Here is a 12569-nt window from a genome sequence, read left to right on the forward strand (position 1 = left end):
AAATGTGGTTAGAAGCAGTAAGTTAAGAACAGCACATTTATATTGATGTGTTTCACCCTTTTTGCGCTAAGCCACACTCCGTGCAAACATTCATATTAATTTAAAAAATTACAAAATACATTTTAACACATTAGTGATTTTTGCACAACTCTGGATTTGAATTGTCATACTAACGAACCTACAAAATACACTAGGAGTGTCTCATCTTTCATTGCCACAGAAATAACTTTGCAGCAGAAAAACAAATCATGTGCATTCAAGCAATTCCCATTTTTTCACAGTATTAACAAGACATATACACTTGTACACTCTCATTTGTTTATACATGTTTGGTATATATATTTAGTGCAATGATTGCTCACATAACTAGTTAGGAATATGTTTGCATCAATGCATTTCTGTCTTCTCTTTGTATTGTGCTCATTATATCTCCGCTGTACTCTCAGACATGCAGTCTATAGTTCTTTTTTATCATTCTCCTTTAAATGTATGATAATAATACATGACAGTGAAAAATATTTTCAGCAAATTCAGGAGAGTTTGGCTTTAGTGAACAAAACTGATAATTATCTGCTGTTTAGTTCCATTTAAAAGCTTGGAGAAGTTACTTCTACACTTAGTTAATTTATCCTGAGTGACATACCACTGAAGAGAAGGTATTCTGAACTGATGTTGTGACTTCCTTCTCTTTCCCACTAATCTTTCACATCTGTAAGTCATTAGCAACTAGTAGTGTTTACATTTGGTAAATGAAGTCAAAAGTTTGGTATTTAGCAATTCTAATGAGTTCGTACCTCATTTGCATCTTCATCATTCTCAGAGGCCTGAAACTCCACTATAAAAAGGTTACCTTATAGGCAGGGAACCTGAAGGTGAGGAGACTCGTGTATTCAGACAAACCAGAAGATTGTTATTCCTTTTGATTTATCTGCAGAGAACACTTCTAATTTTGTTAAGGTATGAGTGTATTTTTCAAGTGCATTCTTGATTTTATAACATATTACAAAGTAAATTATATATATATATATATATATATATATATATATATATATATATATACAGTAGAAAATGGAACTTTTATCTGTATGCACCTCTTATATTTCATTGTTTGCACAGGCATTTTTGGCAGGCATTTACATTTCTCAGATTATTAACTTTCAACACAAGTGCTATTGTTAAAATTGTTATGTTACAATCCTCTATGTTATGCAATCTTCTATGTTATTTCAGAGAGATGTAATGTACCATTGTCAATGACACAGATGTTATGCTTCTAAGATGTGCTAGAGGTACCTCCAGGGGAGTGGTGGGCACAGTGAGACATGACTGACAATCATATAAAATTGACATTTCAGTTGTAAATCTGTACACATTGTGACAATTGTGTTGAAATCATATATTTCAATCTAATTATGTGGTATGCCTTGGTTTGAACACTCCTTAATTTGTTTGTTGTTTTTGGGGGGGTCACCAAACAACACCCTGTGGTAATGATGATAACTTTACCATCTCCTTGATTCTAGCTTTTGGATTCAGGGATACATAAGTTTTTGTTTGATGCATAGAGTGCCTAGCTGACTGAGTGCTTAGTGTATATGTGTTTTTGATGCTCTTTTGAAAACTGTACTGCTTTATTATGGGTTTTTGCATTGTGTGCATCTTTGATACATGAGGCCTATTTGTTGATAAAGAGCACACATCTATTGACATAAGTCAGTCCTGTCACTTATTCATGTCATTGCTGTAAAACTTACTCACATTCCACTTGGGTACATTAGCAATTAACAGTATGTAAGGATCTGAAATTAATTTGTGTTCTTAACCATGTATTTTCCTATTCCAGGTTCAACACCTACTTTAACAGTTCAGCAGTTGCAAGTGTTTTAATTCAGGGCTGATTCTGTGTGATGCTAGCAGTACACAGCCATTACATGGGTAAGTAAAGGTTGTGAGCATTGCGTGGCATCAGTTTTACTGTATGCATGTGCATATGATGAAAGTTGTACCCCCCTTAGGTGGTGAGCATGTGTGTTATCCATTGCCTCTTGGCTAGAATAAGACCATATTGTGCATGCCTACATCTACTGATACCCACAGTGGCTGGTGTCTCCCCTTCTGACTTCTCATCTGCATGTGGCTGTGGTGACCTTCCCAATGGTAGTGCGATGTATGCCCCTTACCCTTGATGTTCCTGTTGAAGCTGTTTTCTCAGAATAATATCATGAAGGATAGTACAGACAGTAAATAATTTCAACACAAGTACAGGGATTGTACTGCAGGGCTTCCCCTGATGTATCTAGGCACCGGAAACATGATTTCAGCAGTGCAAACACACAATCTATGACATTTCTTGTTTGAGCGTGTGTCTCATTATAGCATTCTTTTAAGTGTATGTGCATTTCTGACTGGCATCATCAACCATGGTTCAAGTGCATACCCTGCATCACCCAGTAAATGACCTTGTGGGATATCCCCCCAGAATACCTCTAAAAGAGTTTAGAATTGTGCCAGATATGGGAATCATGGTAACTGCCAGGGTTGCCATCTCACTCATTCAGGATGAGTCCCTTAGTATTATACATTACCTTCCAGTTGATGAAGTGGAAGTCCTATCTATTTATGTACAACCTTTCCTGTTCTCCGGGTGGTGCTTTGATCTCAATGTGCATGCAATCTATGGCACCCAGGACTTCAGGGAAGTGTGCTCTAGGGTAGAAATCCTGCGTAGTTGTAGCTCTGTCCTCAGGTGTATGGGGAAAATATATGTAGTCACTATATGTTGGAGCATAGCATTCAGGAAATGATGGAGGATCCTGGATGCTGGTGCCTGTGACACCTCCAGCATATCCCCTGTTGGTCCCTGGAAGGTTCCTGTAGTTAATATTCTAAGTGGTACACATACTTTAGTTTCCAGAGGTATTGGTTCTCCTCGGTTTGCCCTTGCTCTCAGTAGAGGATGACAGGGGATGCTGAGTTCCTGTAGTGTGTCTCTATCAACCCAGTAGTGCTCTGCTATTTCCACCTCATGCAGACCATGAAAAGTTAAACAAGGTCTAAACACCCTCCTTCTTCTTGGCTGAGGTCTATTAGCAGCAGCAGCAGCATAGACTTGGGCCTGTTGCACACACACATGCAGAAGAGCAACAGCAACCCCTAACATTCTTTCTGTGTAGAGTAGTTTGCGTGGCTGTATTCCAATAGGTTTTGGAATTCAAGGTCAAAACCTACACTGAGTGTATACAATTGTTTTATAGCTTATTGAATAGCTCCTCCATAGGTTCATAGGTTCATAGGTTCATACTAGGGCATTTATAAGCCTAGCCAGAGTGTGTTTGGCTTTCGCCACCCATTTTAAATTAATTTTGCTATGCCCTTTTTCGAGGTTAGTATACTGTGCCTCTGTCTAACAGAGACACAGAAGTGATACCCGGGGTAAACCTACGATCTCCCATCCACTCATCAAGATTCCTCTTGAAGAGAGTCAATGAGGGACTCTGCCTAACCTGGACTGCGATTTTATTCCAGAGTGAAGGGAGCCTCTGGGTTATAAATCTGTCCCTCCAGCATGTCCTATTTATTTCAGTGCTGAGGTTCAAGTCTCTCAAGCGCATAGCTCAATGGGATTTGGATTTTCTGAAGTGCAGCATGTTCATTAATTCCAGGTTGGACATGGCTTTATATGTCAGGCACAGATCACCTCTGAGCAGGCAGTATGCCACTGAGTAGAGCTGGAGTTTCTTTAACCAGGCAGCATACGGCATCTGTTTGAGCCCTTTGATCCTCTTGGTGAGGTAGTTTTGGGGTCTTTCCAGTTGCTGCAGGTGTGTGGTAAGGTGCATCCCAAAAGGGGCATTGTACTCAATTATGGGCCTGATGAGGGATGAGTAAAGAGGCACGAGGACCTCCCCTGATCTAGATGTGAATCCCTTCATGATTAGGTGGACTATATAAAATGTTCTTCTAACCACTTTGGCCACGTGGTTGTCAAATGAGAGATTGCTATCAACTTGGGTCCCCAAGTCCCTAATTACTTCTTCTGTACTTAATGGATTACCACCTATGTGGTAATTTGTGGGCACTTTGTTTTTGCCAAAGGGGATGACTATACACTTTTTGGCGTTTAGCCTTGAGGCCATGGCTCTGGCACCAGTTGTCTGTTTCTATGAGGCCCTTTTGGAGGATGCTTGTGTCAGCTGGAGAGTCAATTATGGCGCCCAGTTTGCAGTCATCTGTGAACTTGGTCAGCCACAGTCCTTCCGTGGTGGCCTGTACCTCCGAGAAATATATACCAAACAAGAGAGGTCCCAGGACTGAGCCTTGTGGGAAGCCACTTGTAACTGGTTTGGAGTCTGACATGGCTCCAGCAATTCTAACCATGTGGGTTCTGTCCTTGAGCCAGTTTGCAACCCATCTAGTGACATAGGGGTTTATATTTAAGCTGGTGAGCTTATCTATAATGCCCGAGTGGGGTATTGTATCGAAGGCTTTTGCGAGGTCCAGGTAGGCTGTGTGGACCACCTTCCCCTCGTCAATGGCCTTGGTGACTGTTTCAAAGAAATCAACCAGGTTTAAGAGGCAGGATCTGCCCTTAACAAAGCCGAACTGGGTAGGATCCAGTGTCTGTAGGTCCCCAATATCTTTATTTATGAGGTCCATGATGATCTTTCCATAGCTTTGCAGACCAAGCTAGTCAGGCTTATGGGGCGATAGTTTCCAGGATCCGTTGAGGCACCACCTTTGTGGAGAGGGACCACTGTTGCTATACGCCACTCTTTGGGTACATATCCTGTAGTAAGGCTGAGATTGAACAGTAGTTTTATGTTTGAGTTTTGCTCTTCTTGGAGTTCATGTAGGACGCAGCCCGGGACACCGTCTGGTCCCATTGATGCTGTGTTTTTTGCTTTGGAGAGGTCGGCTCTTACCTGAACATCTGAGATGTCATGGGGGCAGCACTCTGCTGGGATAGATATTTGCCCTTTTGGTGGGGGGGGGGGGAGAAGTTTGCGCTGAACCTGTCAGCTAGGATGTTGGCAATGTCTGTGGGTTCGGTGTATTTTTTGTCATTTTGGACTAATTCTGAGCATATCTGGGAATTCCCACCCAGGTTCCTAACATAACTAAAGAAAACCTTGTGATTATCCTTAGTGTCCTGTGCAATTTTTCTCTTGAAGCTGGCCTTAGACGATTTTATGAGTGCCCGTAGTTTTTTGCTAATACTGATTAGAGATGCCTTCTCTTTTTGGGATTTTGCTCTATCATGTAGTAGCTTCCTCCTTCTATTGTATAGTTTGTTTATGGCTGGGGTCCACCAGACAGGACGTCTGCCTTTGGAGGATTGGGTCTTGGTTTTATTTGGGATTGCAAGATCCATGCATTCCTGAAGGTGTTCATAGAATGCGTTTATAAAGGATTCTGCAGTCTGGGCCGTATTTTCCACAGGTCCGGGGGCTTTGAAGGATTCCACCTCGGTTTTGAGGAGTGTGAAATTTGCTATAGAGAAGTTTTTCACTGTGGTTTTATGGGCATGGGTTGGGGTCGGGATGTGAATATCCAGTGAGATTAGTTTATGGTCAGATCTTACCAGTGAGGGATACACTTCTGGTCTGGAGCATAGAGTCCCCATGTTGGTGATGATCAGGTCCAGTATGTTTTCCCCTCTTGTGGGAGTGGTAACAAGTTGTTCCATAGCATTTGAGTTTATAAATTCTAGGAACCTTTGGGCTAGGGTGTTGGAGCTAGAGTAATGCTCCCAGTCTATGTTTGGGTAGTTGAAGTCGCCCAATGTAATGGTGTTTGGAGAGACCTTCATATTTTCCAGTGTTCTCAGGAAGGCCGAGTGAGGTTCCTGGGTTTGGGAGGGTGGTTTGTAGCAGGCTATAAACTGGAAGGCAGTTTTACCCACTGTTAGTTGCACATGGATAGTCTCTGATGCTTCGTGTTGTGCCACCAACCTGGAGGTGTGGGTATCTTTGACGAATATTGATACTCCCCCTCCTTTTGTGGTTTGGTCCAAGTTTTGGGGCCAAAAAGCATGGTATGAGGTATAACCTGGTAGTGCTGGGGTGCTCTCGGGAGCCTTGAACCAGGTTTCTGTTACTGCACAGATATCGATGTTCTCCATGCTAAGGAGAGTTTCGAGTGCGTGCATCTTGAGGTTTAGACTTCTGGCATTGAGTAGCATTACTCTTAGTTTCTTATCCCTTGTGATACCTATGGAGGTGGGTTTGCCTTTTGAGCCTTGCCTAAAAAAGGCACTATGGGGGTAGCAAGAGCCTTTGCCAATATCCGAAAGCCCAGGGGTGACAGATGCAAGCTGTCCCTAGCGAAGCATCGTGGCTTGTCGAGCATGTCATCCCAGACTGACAGGCATTGGATCCCCTTTGAATGACACCAATACCTAAGCCAATACTTAAGCCAATTGTTGAAATTGATCATCTTGTCTTCATATTGTGGCATCATTCTTGGTGGGAGTAAGATGCTACTCAAGGTCAGGGTCATACCGGCCTGGGCTACATGCTCAGAGAGCTTCTCTATGTCTCTTTTCATGTAGTCCAGGGAGGTATGTCTCAGGTCATTCACACCAGCATGGACAATGACTGAGTCATATTTGTACTTGCCTTGGAGTGACCTGAGTGCTTGTGTTATGTGGCGGATCCTAGCGCCCGACAGGCAGCCCACCGTGACCTTCTCCTTGTTCGGCCTGGTGAGCAGGACGTCAGTGTGCCTGATGATAGAGTCACCTATTACAAGTGTATCAGATGTGTTGTTTAGCCTTAAGGGCTGTGACTGTTCAGCACACTGGCTTTGTGAGCTATGTGTTGCACGTGTTTTGTTTTGGGGTAGCGGTTGCTTGGGTGTCTGCTTTGGAGGTCTCTGCTGCTTAGGCAGATTTATATTTAGAGCCTCCGAGTATGTTTTTGTGTGTTTATGTGTTTGGTTTGCTGTCGTGGATTGGTGGATTAGCATACAGTTCAGCTGCTTATGCTGTAATTAGTATGCCATGATGTTTACCGTGTTTGCTTACTGGATACAAATCAGTACACTACTGTGTGCACATTGTGCAGAGTCATGCACACAGTTTGAGCGCATAGTGTAGGCTTATTGCTTTCTTTCTCACACTCACATTATGTTCTTACAAACTAAACTAAATAAATAATATACTAATACTCCCAAAATAAAAACATATCAAATAAATGGAGTATTTGGGGGTATGATGTGAGATTTGTGTAATATCTTGTACAAGGTTGAGGAATGCATTTTGTGACTTTTGGCTTCACCAATTTGTCCTATGAAACATTTCATGGTAAACTGATAGCATAAGTAGAATAATTGTAAAGGCAATTTTGGTGTTACATGTCGGAAACTAGAAACTAGTTGTGTCATTGGTTTACTTCAACAGAATATAATCCTGTGTACCTTTTATGTCCTTTAAGTATAAAGAGAAAAGATGGTGACACATTTGCTGCTTTGATCACTTCACTTTAAGAGGGAGCTATTTTTTGTAAAAAAATATAATAATAACTAAAAACTCTGTGTTGTCTGTTCAGCTTACCTTCCTTGTCCCTCCTACAAGTTCTGTATTTCAGTATCCTTACTTCTCACATGGATCTCTGTGTATATTTCTTTTACTGCTACAATATCAGTATATTGTTTTTCTCGCAACCTTGTTTTCACTTTTTTCTTTTCTTCTTTTGTTTTTTTTGTAAATCTGGCAATCACCAACAATTGCATAAGCTCTTAGTTGATTCTTTCTTAAGTTAGTGATGTAGGCCATTGTTTTACTCAGTACAAAATGATTTCATTTTATCACCATGCCTAAACTTCCCACTCTACTACACAGAGCCTGATCCAGAACTGGGAGATGCCAAGGGCATGCTGGCTGTGAGGTGGCCCTTAAAGAAGACAATTTAAAAGTAAATGATGTGGCAACACCCCTCTTGTCTTCTTTAAGAGCATTTGTCTTTAAGAACACACATCATGCATTTGTACATACCTACTATTGCTTGCATCGATGCACATACCTACTGTTAATGCTTCTACACAGAACCGTGTCCTGCTTCTTCTGGCTGTCTTCTTTAAGGGCATTTGTCTTTTAAGAACAGCCCCCGTCATGCATCAGCACACACCTGCTGTTACTTGTGTCAACACACAATGCACACACATGCTGTTGATGCTTCTATCCCATGTCTAGGCACAGAATTTAAAAATATGATACTATGTTGTACTTTATGAGTGGGTGGGGGTACTGTTAATCCTAAGTCTGTTTTCATTGTGACACTGTATTGCTTTGTTTAGCAAATGGCTATCAGTGTTTGTGCTATAAAATTTAAAATAAAAGTTTTAAATTAAATCCAAAATATATGTAATCATTGTAGAAGTAAAGAAGAAAGTAGTATGCACACTGACAGCTTTGAGCAGGGTTTATGGTAACTGGGGAGAAATAGCCAATTAATGGGACACTGGAATGGCTGTGTGTGTGTGTCTGTGTGTGTGTGTGTGTGTGTGTGTGTGTGTGTGTGTGTGTGTGTGTGTGTGTGTGTGTGTGTGTGTGTGTGTGTGTGTGTGTGTGCGTGTGTGTGTGTGTGTGTGTGTGTGTGTGTGTGTGTGTGTGTGTGTGTGTGTGTGTGTGTGTGTGTGTGTGTGTGTGTGTGTGTGTGTGTGTGTGTGCGCACTCAGCATGTAACTTCATTTAAAGTCATGAAATAATATAGTCACTGCTCAACACATGTTGTTCTGTATGTGATGCCCCACCTCTGGCCCAGTGATCAAGGAGCCTCAATCCTCACCAGTAGCACCAGTAAGGGATGTACATTGGGAGGATGACAAGTGCACACACAGTATTTCCAGATGCAGCTGTCTGCATCAAGTGTAATTTCCCTTAAGAGCACACAGAAACCACAGTCAGTCTGGGGCTGGTTTCTCCCTCTTTCTCCAGATCCTCAATAAGACTCCCCACTGGCACAGCTATAGGGTTGAGATCTCAGCTGAGTGGCCAAGCCAAGACCTCCAGCACAATCAGTGCTTTGTGTCTCCTGCCCAAGTAGCTGAAAAACACACACACTTTGAGGTTTGATTTATATACACACACACACACACACACACACACACACACACACAGACACTTCTGGGGAAGGTTGGGTGCCGGGCTGGCAACTCAACACCATAAAACTCCACTGCCAATTATGAGCAGACAGGTGCTCTGCTGTGGTGACCCCTAACTGGGAAAAGCAGAAAGAAGAAGAATAAGTTAATTATACGGTAATGGAGGGGGAAAGAATCAGAAAAAAACAAATAAATGGTTGAGTAGTAAGAGGCAGGAAAACAAATCTATTGGGCACAGTAGCAAAATATAATTAAGCTGGTTTACTCATGATGTTACAGGACCAGACTTTGTTATTGAGGTATAGTTCTTTCAGTGCTGTTTTAAATGTTTTTATTGAGTCTAGTCGAGTGATAGAGTGAGGGAGGGGATTCCATAGTTTAGCAACTGCATGATAATAAAGGAATTGTCCGTCTCTTTTGTTGGGTTTGGTTACAGTTAGGACTTGTTTATTAGAATACCTAAGGTTTCGAGTTGGGGTGTATGTTTGTATAATTGTTTGAAGGGATGGGCAGAAGTTAGGGTTATATAGCAATTTGTGGGTAAGAGTAATTTGAGTGTAATGAAGTTAATGAGGGAAGTCAAGCCAGTTTATAGTTTTTATGGCCAGGCAGTGATGTGTGCAAGTTGGCATATTGAAGACAAACCAAGCTATTTTTGTAGCATGACTGTAATTTGTTCAAGAGAGATGTGTGCAGGTTTGTGAAGATGGGGCTACCATACAGGAAAGAAGGGAGAAGTAGACTGCTAATTTTAACTTGGTGGCTTTGTCTAAATAGAGTTTGTGCCGGTAGAGCTTAGCAGAATAAATAACAGAAGAACAGAAAATACTAAATATATATGTATAGTGATATCAGAGTTCAAAATCACAGTAAATATTTAAAACAACATTGCAGGACAGTCTCAAATAAATAAAGAAAAACATCTAAATTAAGCTTTGCTATATTCCTGACTATATCTAGAGAATTACTATATCCTAGTTAACTTACGTACAGAGCAAGCAAGGCAGATGCGATGAGTGGGTCTTGCAGATGATGTTGTCATGTCAAAAAAAATACAGAATACTCAGCTCTCTCAGAGAGTTCTTAAATTAATATCTCAAAAAATACTGCTGGGATAGCTTGCAGAATGACATCACTTCTTGTCATCTGACTCTATCCCAGGTAAAACCCCCATTGATGCAGCTGGTAGCATTGAGCATCTACCTGTGAAAATGCATAAAAAAGGCTTTTCCTAGATCTAAGGCAGATCCTTGAAGTCATAAGACAATAAAAAAAGCACTTCTAAGACAATACAGTGAACCTCTCATTCTAGACATTGTGTCTGTTACTGCACTGAAACTGAAAGATAACATCATTTTATTACATGGCTATAAAGTAATTTCATTTCAGCTATTTTTCTGAAGTTAACATTCAGCCCACTGAATGGTGCACAGCAACAGTTATCCCACTCCACAAAGGGGGAGCCACCACAGACCCCAGGAACTACTGCCCCATTAGCCTGACGAGCCTGGTCTGCAAGGCTATGGAACGTATCATCATGGAACTTATAAACAATGACATTTGTAATCTCCAAACTCTGGACCCTACCGAGTACGGGTTTGTAAAAGGCAGATCATGTCTCCTAAACCTGATAGACTTCTTTGAAGCGGTCACCAAAGCCGTAGATGAGGGTAAGGTGGTTCACACAGCCTATCTACAAATCACCAAAGCTTTTGATACCATCCCCCACTCTGGAATTATAGATAAACTCACTAAACTAGGTATACATCCCTATGGCACAAGATGGGTTGCCAACTGGCTCACTGACAGAACCCACACTGTGAAAGTAGCAGACGCTAAACCCAACTTCAGACCAGTGACAAGTGGAGTACCACAGGGTTCAGTCCTAGGTCCTCTCCTGTTTGGTATCTACTTCTCTGAAGTACAGGCTAACACAGAAGATATTTGGCTACCAAAGGTCACAGATGACTGCAAACTAGGAGCCATAATCAAAACTCCTAACGATGTGGACATCCTACAAAAGGGCTTCACTGAGACAGATGCCTGGTGTCAAAGCCATGGCCTCAAGCTCTATGCCAAAAAGTGCATTGTCATCCCTTTTGGTAAAAACTCTGTACCCATGAAATACCACATAGGCGGTAGTCTACTTAACACTGAAAGTGTGATAAGAGACCTTGGGACACAGGTGGACAGTAGTCTCTCCTTTGATAATCACATCGCCACAGTAGTCAGGAAATCCTTCTACGTGGCACACCTCATCACAAAAGGTTTCTTATCCAGGAAAAACAAGATCATTGTTCCCCTCTACTCATCACTCATTAGACCCATTATAGAGTACAACGCCCCTTTTGGTATGTACCTCCCAAGACATCTACAACTACTGGAAAGGCCACAGAAATACCTCACAAAGAGGATTACTGGCCTCAAACAGATGCCCTATGCAGACCATCTAAAAAAACTCCAGCTTTACTCTGTCGCATATCGTCTACTCAGAGGCGATCTCTGCCTAACATACAAAGCTATGTCAAACCCAGAGCTGTTGGACATGCTCCATGTAAAGAAATCCTAATCCTTCCGAGCTACATGCTCTAGGGACCTAAACCTTGTCACCACAATAAACAGAACATGCTGGAGTGATAGATTACTGTCCCAGAGACTTTCCATACTCTGGAACAAACTACCTATCTATATCAAACAAAGATCCTCATTAGCAGTCTTCAAGAAAAGTCTTGATGATTGGATGGGAGATAGGAAATTCACCCTGGGGATCACTTCTGTGGCTCTGCTTGACAGGAAAACAGGAAAATAATTTTCTAGGGTGGCAAAAGCCAGGGTACCATTTGGCTAGGCTTATATAGGCCCTAGGGCCAATAGCCTAGTACCTACCTATGAGCCTATGAACCTCTGGTGTTCTAGTCCCCATTGCTAAAATATATACATCTAAACAGTTACAATAGTGCAGGTACATTTCTGTTCTAATCCAGTAGGGTACACTGTGGTTGCATCTTTAAGCTCAGTACTTTGTAAAATACCTTTTCAACACACACTTCTGTACCAGCAGTTTGATATACACATAACATACAGTTCTAATAAATTTGTAACACAAGTATCTTGCATGAAACATGTTGACATTCACAAATGAAACATAACCTTTTACAAAATTCCAGACAGCTGTGCTGGCAGTATCTCTCTTTGTCAAACTTCTGTATAAATCATGTTGATATTCACAAATGACATATAATTATTTACAAAATTCCAGATAGCTGGGCTGGCAATATCTCCTTTAGTGACATTAATATATACCACCATAACATGCCCAAAGCTTGCTAATATCATACCAAGAGCACTACAGCTGATTTATACAGATGAGGTCAGAATGGCTTCAAACAGTATTTCATTTAACATGAATACACTTTGTGATGGTGAGAATACTACTTCTTATATAGTATGTTACAGTTCCAAAGTAG

Source organism: Protopterus annectens, chromosome 2.part0 (genome assembly GCF_019279795.1).
Source record: "Protopterus annectens isolate FY-2018-M chromosome 2.part0, PAN1.0, whole genome shotgun sequence".
Lineage (NCBI taxonomy): Eukaryota > Metazoa > Chordata > Ceratodontiformes > Protopteridae > Protopterus > Protopterus annectens.